We start from the raw sequence: 11,209 nt of genomic DNA, 5'->3' as shown, positions 1-11,209 counted from the left end.
AAAGATACGCTGGTATATTTTTGACCATGCCTACTTCCCTGCACTCGTCGATTCGAAAAAATAAACACCAGATTTTCTTTAATGCGATGTAGAATTAGCTCTATGTTCTTAGTGGTGGCAGCATAGCATATGTATTCGAGCTTCCACAGCTTTCATACTGTCACGACGTCACAATGAGTACACTCGCATATCACCCAATCCATAATCGAATACCTCAGGTACTCGATTCTGCAATTCTGTATAGCCCTAATAATAAATCGGTCTCGCTATGTAGCTCCGCATATGAACGATGACTATTAAAGTAACACTGATGTGAATACGGACAATCGCAGTTGATTCAATCACACGGATTGAATTTATTAAATTGGCATATCAAGGGGAATAACCGCGCCTGCTCGCCGTGTCTCGCTTTGGTGTGATCTAGAAACCTTTCCCACACGCCGCACACTTCCTGTCTTTCATGCAAAATAAGCATATTAACCCGATCGGAAAGAAAAGTATGCAGCAACAGATGCCGCAGCACGTGAAATGTTCACCGATGTAGCCCCTGAAATGCAAATATTAGAATATGTTGGAATCGAGATTTTGACAGTAAAATGCATCATTGAATATACTATTCAATTGTATATTGAAGTTCTGTACCTCCATAAAGCTCTTTAAAATGCATTCACTAGAAACTTTCCAGCTTTTTTGAATTAGAGGAGAATTAGATTTATACCTACGCATTTATTATCTCATTAAATTAGAATTAGAAGTCCTGAATTCACAAATACTTGGAAATTGAATAAAATTCCGTTAATTGAGAAGAAATGCAACAGGAATTACAATTCATATCTAATCAGAGATCATTCTCCCAAGCGCGAGGATGTCAAATGTCTGTACACCAAGCTTGGCTCGTTTCGTACTATACAGTTCTCCTGTAGCATTTTCAGGAAAACTATTAATTATATTTGAATTAAAATGACAGGATAGAAACGGTTCACAAATCACATTACCGGCATTTCGCTGTATTTAGAAACGAGAATTATCTTATTGTCCAAGTCTACCCTGGATATCTCGCTTTTAAACTATATTGGAAAAAGTTCACCATACGCAACCTACTCTCGTCATCGCAATTGTCCACCGCCGTCGCCGAGTTTGTGATAAGTTGTAATAAGTTCATTTAGTTACTGGTTGATTTGAATTTCCTGATGACCGTGGCGCACAAGGCCATAAATGGCGAAAAGCACCACTCATATTTGTAATAATAATAATAATAATAATATTAGAAAAAGGGACGAGCGTGGGACTCGAACCAGGGAACTCTATTCAATTACCGCTTTGAACTAACCCGCATCTAGGACAGCTCCCAGGTCTGAATTGAGTCGCTGCTGGAGCGGAGTTTTGCGCGATCACCACGGTCGTGTTGTGCTGTAGCGGAGGTGGCGCATTTTGAACAATAGTCTGGTTGAAATTGTTGGTCATCGGTGGATTGGGATGAACTGTAAACTATGTTTTGTTTAATCAGAGAATAATTCTCAACAATAATACTAACTGCTAACAACTAGGGTTGCAATTAAAACAAACGGTGTTTTAAAATACTTTGTTTGAAGCATGTTTAAACAGTGTTTTGAACAAATGCTTTGAAAGAAAATATGTATTTTTTTTCAAACGTTGTATAATTATGCCATAATTGTGCAAAACTTTCCAAAAACCACGTAGTATGAGCCCACCGACGATTTGCACCCAAAATAGTCGACGTATACAATGTGAAGTGGCTGGAACCCTCGCAATTATCGTTGGTACGACAATTATAGCAAGTTATAGATATGGATAATTGGTACTGAATGAGTGTTCTGATGATGATGACAGCCGGCCGTAAAAATGCTGCGTAACGATGTAGTCCTGCTTAAAGATATTTTTGGTCTGTTTATGACAGTGGTCAGGAAGCCCTTTTCGCCGAAGGAGCCATATTTACCCTATATTTTCAATTGTCAATGCCAATCCACCGTGACGTCACAATTAAGGATTCGTGACGCCATGGCTAGAAAAAAAACATGTTTTAAACAAGTTTGTTTTAAATTGATTTCTGTTTTAAATGCAACCCTACAAACAATTGTGCCCCGCCAATGAAAGGGGGATACACCTCGACCAAATCTACTTCTTCAAATTACTTACTTGAGCACTTGTCAGACCTTTCATTTTGTACTTCTACTCGATGTAGTTTTGGCATGCCTTACAATCACTGCTTCTACGTTTAATTGAGTAATAATTCAAGGCAGCGCTTCTCTGCTTTCAATTGAATAGCAATCCTGACTAATTTGGCTGACTCTGTCTATCTAAGTAGGATTATATCGAACACATATAAGCATATATTTGGACATGGATGTAGAATATATTGTCAATTACTCATTATTATGCTCACTTATGTTACGTATAAGGCCACCAATCAACTTCGAATATACGACCAGGAAGATGTATACACAATTCGTCTGCACACCCCACACTGAAAGTGATAATCTTATATAGACTATACTTTCCTTGCAAGGGAAATATGTCATGATCTTACCTTGAGGAGGAGCGTATGGAGGCGGTTGATATTGCGGGTAGGCTGACATTTTAGGTATAGCGTATTCGCTCGAAATGTAAACCTGTAAACGACATATATAGATATCGAATCAGATTAGAAAGTCTTCTGATCAAATGGACTGTAAGCATATGCTAGAGGGGCACTGCGTTCTAAATCTGATATGGTCTCAAATTAATGATAACACTGTGAAAGGCCATTTTCTGCAGAAAACCACAGTATTCGAACTACAGCCACAACATTTTTACGAAATGCACCATTGAACTACAGTTGCAGCTACATATATATAATCTGTGTTATCGATGTTACTCGTCATCACGCGTCATCGCTTCTGAACAATTTGCGAAATTTCTGGCAGGCATTTCTTTGCGGTTGCTGTTGCGGACGCGACTTCCATCTCAGGCCCATTTCTTTAGCAACTGCGTGAAGGATATGTGATGCGTCACCCTTTTGCTTCCACTTGATTCAACAGTAATTTACAACATATATAGCAGGGGTCTACAGGTGGCACTCTACAAGATATGACGCACACGATATACTAAAACCCTGTTTGTTGCAAAAAGTTTTTAAAATGAAAAATCATGACGCCGCAGGGACATGAACTGATTTTTTTTTACAAGCCGATATGCTATACTACAGCCGAATGCGCTCTATGGTTACTTCTATACCTAAAACTATGGTCACGTTTTCTCGAACCGATCTTCACGAGTCCAGTAGGGGCTTCAGCTTCTCCGTGGCTACTCACAGGCCACAGATTTTTTGTGGCCGGCCACAAACATGTCAAGTCCAGTCATGAAAAACCGTTTTCTCATCGCCATAGTCACACCGAATTTCATGGCCGGCCATACGGATTCGTCTTGGTCACCGCAACAATCACAATTCGACTACTATAAGTTGAGCGTGTCTCTTGACCTCCGCGGAACGCCGAAACTGACTCACGGAATCCTTAGTGTTCCGCGGAACATCGGTTAGAAACCACTGGTGTAAACCAACACAGTTATCCCCAATCTCATGACTTCCTAGGTTCGCGTTCGTGTTCACAAGTTCACGTAAACTCGAACGTCTGCTGCGTTCTCGCCATCGCTGAAGTTATTTCTATCCTTACATGCGATTATGAATTTCCCGCGTTTGTTCATGATCGATGGCTATAAGCTATAGAATGAGGTAATGGATCGAATATATTAAATGACTGTTTTTACTTTTACATCAAGTTGTACATTGTATTCGATTACTGGAATTCACCACTGCCCATATACCACACATCGATAGACTCGAGAACTACTGGTTTTATCATCTTTGTAAATATCGCTGTTGTTACACCCGAAAATGCAAGCGTTTTCAGGAGTAATTGACATTAGTTTTTGAAGAAAATATGCTTGAAATGAAAACATTGAGCTTGACGTAAGTCCTGTAGCCACGGGAGACTGATACCCCGATCGTATATTCTCGTGGACTCCATTTCCCTGACGTCGACTGTCCACTGATAGGCAATGTTCCTTCAAATTTATGAAGAGTCTGCGCACCCTCACCAACTTACTGCGCAGACCCTTGGACAACAGTGCGTAACGACAAAAAAAGGTCATCACTTCGGATTTTTGTGCGCAACTTAGATTTTCTGTGCGCAGAGACCTTGTCAGCACTGCGCATTTGGGCACGTGCGCAGCTTAGAGGGAACATTGCTGATAGGGGATATATCTTTATTCTATACCTTTTGCTTAGATTTCCCGGAGTTTGATTGGTCTTTTTGTTCATGGATTAGCGTTTAAATCAGCCAAGTGATGCTGTGTCCTTTCAATGCTAGGTGATTCATTGCTGCCGTAAATCTAGTAGTTGCTCAAATGCAGGGTTAGTCATATTCCTACAATTCTCACATTCCTTGAACTACAAGGGTCGGACTCGGATGCGTCAAAAAGTCATCGGATACAATGAAAAGGTTGTCAGAAGCTCCATGATGGAGCTATATGCCAGCAGTGTCGTCTTCTCATCGCTAGACCAATCGTTTGCAAACATTGCTCTTTGCAAGGCAGATACATGTCTTTGGTTAGAAAGATAAGTCCCTCGCTAAATTCTATAAAAGTCGTCCTAGATCGTAGTCTCCACCAATCAGCTACATGAAAACTTACGTTCTATAGCTCATAATTGACACCATATAAATGAATTGGGGACTCGGCAAACACACATAAATTCTCTGAGAAGGCTGCCATGGAGTTATGTCTTCCCGCCATTGCCTTTTCAATACAAAACGATATGATTGAAATTTCGGAATGCACATAAAGACAGTGGCATGCGGCCAGAGGAAGCAAGTGAGGCAGTGCCTCGGCACTCGTCAGAATGAGTATGAAATAAAGTTGTGACGCCGTCAATTGTTATAAGTTATAACCTATAACTTATGTGTATTTTCTATCGATGTATATGAATGACTAAATATTAAACGTTTTAACATACAAAATCACGGAATTTACATATTTATTGTCCAAAGTGTCAAAGTAGAGATGAGGCACTATAGATAACTAACCTACGTACCTCCGTAGGTTAGTTATCTATAGAGGCACAGACGGGCCAAGCCTTACCTGTGATAGCCCAATTCGTCATAGGCAGCAAAGAATTTGTAATAACTGGTATCGATCAAATGCTATTGTCGCACTGATTCCGAAAATATAAATATCAATAACGTCAGCGCACCAGAGCCCCCTACAAATCGCCAAGAAATGTGAAATTTGGCATTGCTAGGTACAATGAAAACGTAGAGAAATAATGACTAGGCAAGGCACTGATGAATTTGCCTCACTGTACTGCACTGTACTGTCCGTGTAATTGTAATGTCGTGGAGCACAAAGCCTTAACCTGGCTAAAAGCACCACTGTTGTGTCCTATAATAATTCTTCATCTACTGCAATTCTGTAATTGACTTCTCCATATATTGCATAGGAATAACAATTTGACTGCATTACTGAAATTTTAAAAATTTACTCCAATCTCGCCATTTTCCTTTGGGTGCAGGCTGCTTCCCGGATTATGTGTGTATTGACCAGTTTCTTACTGTGAATAAAGAATATAATAATAACAATTCGACATTCCCAGCACAGTTACACAATGCGCTATCGACTTCGATGGCCGACGGTGTATAGTGTAATGTGAATCGTGTAGTTGCATATAGGCAAACATTTAGTGCAGACTAAATTCATTTTCATCCATACCTATACCCTCCATTATGGATGCGTATAGTACCTTCTTGCGTAGCATGCGTGTGAATAGTGCTAATGCGATAGGAACCAAGTCGCTAACTAAATCAGCTACCGTTTTGGGTATATTTGTAAATCCGTCCCCAAAGGGGTCAGTGCCTCAGCAACCACGAACCTCACCGCACGTCACTGCATCAAGATTATACAAGGTGTGAACCATCGGTCAAGACCACAATTTCGTCAGTGACCAATTCGCCGGTCATGTTGCGATCATGGGCGTAACGTGCATGTTGCGAACATAAAGTGAAGTATTGTTTGGTAGATGTATTCAACTTGAAAATTTTTCTCGTCCCTCACGCAATATATATTGTCAGTGGATTTTATAATTGTTGAGTGCGCGCCTCTAAATAAATAAATAAACATGAAAATAGGCCGAAAAAACAATAAGCATGATGTACAGCGGGGATGTCAAACATACGGCTCGCCAGACCATTACATCCGGCCCGCGGGGCCATTCTGAGCAAATTGAAAAATTCTTATGTAATCCATCACATTTCTAACAGAAGTTGAGATTATTGGTAATAAATTCTTCGACTTAAATATTAAATAATCCCTCAAGACAGTAATGTCCAACATGTTCATAGGCCACATTATAACTAGATGTCGGCAGTGCTGAGTTCTAACCCAAGTTATAACGTACGTTTTAGTCGTTGCCTAGCTCAAACGATAGTTCGTTATATTTACTTGATTGCGTTTTGGCTGTAACAATTTAGGCGTGTAGAGTAGCTTGCCAACTCGAATTGAGACTAAACCATCTCACTTTCTTTGCTTCCTATAATCCGAGCCTACCCCTGAGACCCGGTCAAATGTAACTCAACCAATTACAGAATAGGATAGCAAATTTTCTACATAGAAAGATCACGTCAACGTCGAGGCAATAGTCCTATAATAACGGTTAACAACAGTTAATTTTCTAGGCTCTAAACTTACAATCTAAACAATAAAATATAATCACCTGAATGATGGCCTAAACTTATAAATACTTGAACATACAAATAATGCCCTTTAGTACATTATATCCCTAAATCTAGCCTAACTTCAATCACTGATCCAATCATATTACAAGTTACAAAGCGACTGAACTTCAACAAGTGTCTATCAAGACACGAGGTGGAAATCTCCACATAGAGGGCACTATTGAGCTGTGAGGCTCAAAATCACCATTTCTCGTGTTACACAAGTAACCACCAGGAACAAGTGGGTAACATTGACGTTGACATTACATTCTGAGAAGGCAAAAAGGCAAACTGAGTTCTGAGTTTTCTGGGGAAATACACCAAATAATAGTATTCGCAGAGGCAGAAATGACAATGCGAAACCGTTGTAAAATACATGGAGCTACAACGAAGAATAAGATTCAAATATCTTTGGCTGCACGTTTTTTTACCGTAACCCAAAAGGCCCAGTGCCGGCCTCCAGAGAAATTCGAACGGTGAATTGGTCGGGTGACATAAAAATAATGAACAAATTTATACCGCCCGCTTTTACAACCTCTAGTATTCCTCACCGCGAATACGTAGGGCCAACGATGCATCATGATTAATGCAGACGGCAGAGGGAGTATAGAAATATTTAAAGTTATATCGTCGTTAGAGTCACTGTTTTGGTGGTTTATATCTGTTTTCAATCAGCCAATCGGCCAATTTTTGCTAATTCCATTGTTTGCGAATGAATAACTGTGTTGCTCGAATAGAGCCCACGCGATCCGTGGTATAATATAAAATACTATATTTTGTATAGCGTTGATAATAATACAATTCCAGTGAAAAATAAGAGTATGGAGTTGGAAGCAGAGGTGGTCAGTAATGAAGTACTTCTACTTTTTGGACGTACTCAAGTAGTTTTCCACTACTTCTTGTACTTACTCAAGTAGATCTGATTTTCTCTACTTCTACTTCTATTTCGTAATATTTTGTGATCTACTTACTTAATTTTCGCTATTTTCAGTTTGGCAAGTAAAAGTAGTTTAATCTCCCAATGCGAAAGATAGTCTGAGGAATTTCGGTGCTGTTTTCACGGATTACCTACATTTAATATTCATAAAAGTCAAGTAAAGCCCAAAAATTTTGTTGCGTTTCGCGCACAGTAGTTAATAGTTATGGAGTGACAAATATGTTTTCACGAAAGTATCAGTGTATATAATTTAAGTACCAGATTGCTTGGTTCTGCTCACCCCGCATTGTCAAATATCATCGCATATCAAATATTTCATCACAGTAAATATGGCCCACCATAACGTTTGAAACTACCGTGATCACATCGTAATCTATGAGCCCATGACGTGTCCTGCTAATCTGGAAAATCCGGCTTTTTTAACGTTACACCTGTTTTAGCAGATCACCTTTGAAGCTTTATGGACAAAAGACATGAAATATATTTTCCGGTTTTTAGAAGTGGTATTTGTATTTCACTTTCAATTTGAAGTATCATACTTTGAGTTTTAATTACTTTAAGTTCTTTTGTCTGCAGAACATATATGTTGAAGCCTAAAAGCAAGTGTAGCATAAAAGCAAATGCCTCTATTTTCCGAAAATAATGCTACACTAAATATAAATTTTACGATCCACAATATTTGGTAATAACGTATACTATAATCGCGCAAAGTGTTGAAACCTTATCCGATACATCTTCTCCGTATTGCTTTTCGCCTAAACTTGGGGCCTTATAATATGGGGTCGGGCGCCATGCCATTATGTTCTCTAAAACGGGGTCTTTTAGTAAACAAAGGATTAGTATCGAATTTGCATATCAATACTATAATTTGCATCCCATGATGCGAAAGAATGCTTATTCTGTCGTAAATTGATACCTCCTGGGATGCATCAATACGCATCAAGCTCTCTGCACCTTCGGCATAGCTCAATTTGAAGCTTTTGACAGTCCATGCGAACGAATTAGGACTGTTTTCAAAACTACTTACTTACTTGAGTTGACTTAAAGTCAGTCAATTCTACTTCCACTTCAAGTAGTTTTAGGTGGCGTATGGAATAAGTACTTCTACTCGTACTTGAGTAGATTTTTGTCGCTACTTCTACTTCTACTTGATTAGCTTTCTTGACTACTTCGACCACCTCTGGTTTGAAGTAACAATACTTTGGAATCATTTGACTGGTCCGGCCCGCGAGTGATCAAAACCTTTGAATCCGGCCCGCGACACAACTTGAGTTTGACACCCCTGATGTACAGAATTTAATATAACTGTATTGCTGTGTGCTGTCTGCTGTTGCGTTACAATGAGGCATCAGCTCTTCAGCGCCAACAAGACACACCTACACGCATATAAAGTTTCAGCCATCACGAAGTGCGATCCTAGAACGATCGCCGGCCATAGATCCTTGGCAAAAGATCAAACTGGATATCCATGTCCCTACAATCTGAGTCCCGCGGTACAAATGCGTCCAGCAGAGGGAAATATTAGTCCCCGTGAATAAACACAATTGGGAATCGTGCGCGTCTCACCAAATAAATTTATTTTTAATTTGTATTGGAGCATGCGAGCCGTCTTTTGAATGGAGAAAACTTTCTCCTTGAGTTCAAAAAATAACAGCATGTTTCAACGTAGTCATTAATGACGATTCGACCGCCTGACGCTCACCCTCGAGAAACTCATGAGTATAGTCTTACCATGCGGCAGAAACAATGGAATGTGCAATGAATTGTATGAGTACGGGCTCTCTAAATCTTTGGTGACATCGCTTCTATCGGCTCTAACGGCAAATCTTATGTGAGTAGTTTTTATGCCCTTCATATGATACTGGATCTAAAACTTTGTGCATTCGCTAGGGTCCGGAGTCGTGCGTACGTAGGTCTTCTTGGACGGGAGATCAGCAGTTTTGAAGCCTTTTGGGAATAGTTTTGTGGCTTGCTCATTACTGAGAGATGGGACTACCATGCAGTCCTGGCCGGACTGCCAATTGGCAGGTGTGGCCACTTTCTTCTCGGCTGTTAGCTTCAGAGATTTCACCACGCGGATCAGCTCTGGGATATTACTCCCAGTAGTGGCTGGGTACAGCAGAGACAGCTTCAGCTTTTTATCCTTGAGCACAAATACACATCGCGCAGTCAAGGGCATTCCGCTTTTGTCCAGCTCTTCGGGATCGAGCATTCCAAGTTCTACGGCTTGCTGCCTTGTACCAGCTATGATGGGGTACGGGAATTTCCCACATTCCAACTTATTGTAACTTTCGATGTCTTTGATCCAACCCGAATGGGATTCAACGCTGTCGATAGAGAAGCCGATCAATTTTACGCCGAGCGCCTTGAATTCGTCGGCTTGTTTAGCTACCGCGCCGAGCTCGGTGGTGCAGACAGGCGTGTAGTCGGCCGGATGTGAAAACAATATAGCCCACGAATCTCCGAGCCACTCGTGGAAATCGACTTTTCCCTGCGTCGTATCGAATTGGTAGTTTGGAAACGTATCCCCGAGCTTCAGCGACATTTTGACTGTTGACTGCACGAATTTCAAACTAAGTAAGACTCTGTCGGATTACGCTTTACAATTAGAATGCTTCAAGACTACGCCCTAGCAGTGACTATTACGAATACTAGTCATAAACGGCAGAATGGTTGCCCGACATATGAGCATGCGACACAATGGAAAACGACAGTTCAGCACGGAACACATCAACATGCGTCACTTCAGCATGCGACTGTATAACCCAAACACTTGCCCTAACCCGAAACATAGCCTAACCTAACCTAACCTAGCCTAACCTAACCTAAAGTCTAACCCTAACCCAACCATAAATCCAACCCTAACCTACCCCTAACCCTTATATAACCCACATATAAATATGCAATCAAGCCGCTCTATTCTAGATCTGCAGAGACTGGATTCTGGATAGTCTTTACCATAATATCCTGGCTGACACTCTCAGGATTTCTATCACAGTTTATGTACTAATACCGTCAGGTGTGAAATTTTGCATTACGATCGAAAATGTCAGGTCCTTAAAAAATTAAGTCGACATTTAGCATAGCAATATATGCCAAGAGCACGCGAAGAAACATAAGTACGTGGGTAACGTGGCTGTTTTAACTTATGCGAGAATGATATCAACCAAGTAGATTGCTGACGATTTCACAAGCAGTGTTTTCTTGCGGCATATGATAGGAATTTTTAGATAATGCCAAATGGGACTTAATGAAGATAGTTTGTCTGGTCCTCTTTAACCGGACTACTACGGGGTAAAATTGTTGAATACAAGCTAAATATACCGAAGGTTGGGTGTATTCAGATGTGTAGCAGTGAACCAAATCTAATATGAACTTTCAACCATTACGTAAAATGATAGTAGGCCTATTTACGATGACAAGTTTCGCCATGACCAAACGTAGTGATCCAGGCGTGCGTGACGGGTCAGTGATCCCCTTTTCACGCGTTTTCGTTGACAGAATGCCC

The 11,209-nt window shown here is 40.4% G+C and overlaps 1 pseudogene across 4 annotated transcripts; it reads right to left on the bottom strand.

The window, feature by feature from the left end:
• Positions 1-326: 326 nt before the first annotated feature.
• LOC145449412 (peroxiredoxin-6 pseudogene) lies at positions 327-10,417 on the bottom strand (annotated as a pseudogene). Of its 4 annotated transcripts, none has more exons than XR_013918248.1 (4): positions 6,764-10,417; positions 2,549-2,630; positions 1,331-1,488; positions 327-547 (listed from the first exon to the last, which is right to left on the bottom strand). The product of XR_013918248.1 is annotated as a peroxiredoxin-6 pseudogene, transcript variant X2 (transcript). The 4 variants fall into 4 exon arrangements; XR_013918247.1 differs by having other exon boundaries at positions 1,331-1,481; XR_013918249.1 differs by lacking the exon at positions 1,331-1,488.
• Positions 10,418-11,209: the final 792 nt, after the last annotated feature.

The sequence above is a fragment of the Botryllus schlosseri genome, chromosome 11 (assembly GCF_051294905.1).
Source record: "Botryllus schlosseri isolate E-star chromosome 11, Bs_hap1, whole genome shotgun sequence".
NCBI classification, from domain to species: Eukaryota; Metazoa; Chordata; class Ascidiacea; order Stolidobranchia; family Styelidae; genus Botryllus; species Botryllus schlosseri.
The sequence above is the reverse complement of the archived record's forward strand: the minus strand, read 5'-3'. Positions and strand labels throughout refer to the sequence as shown.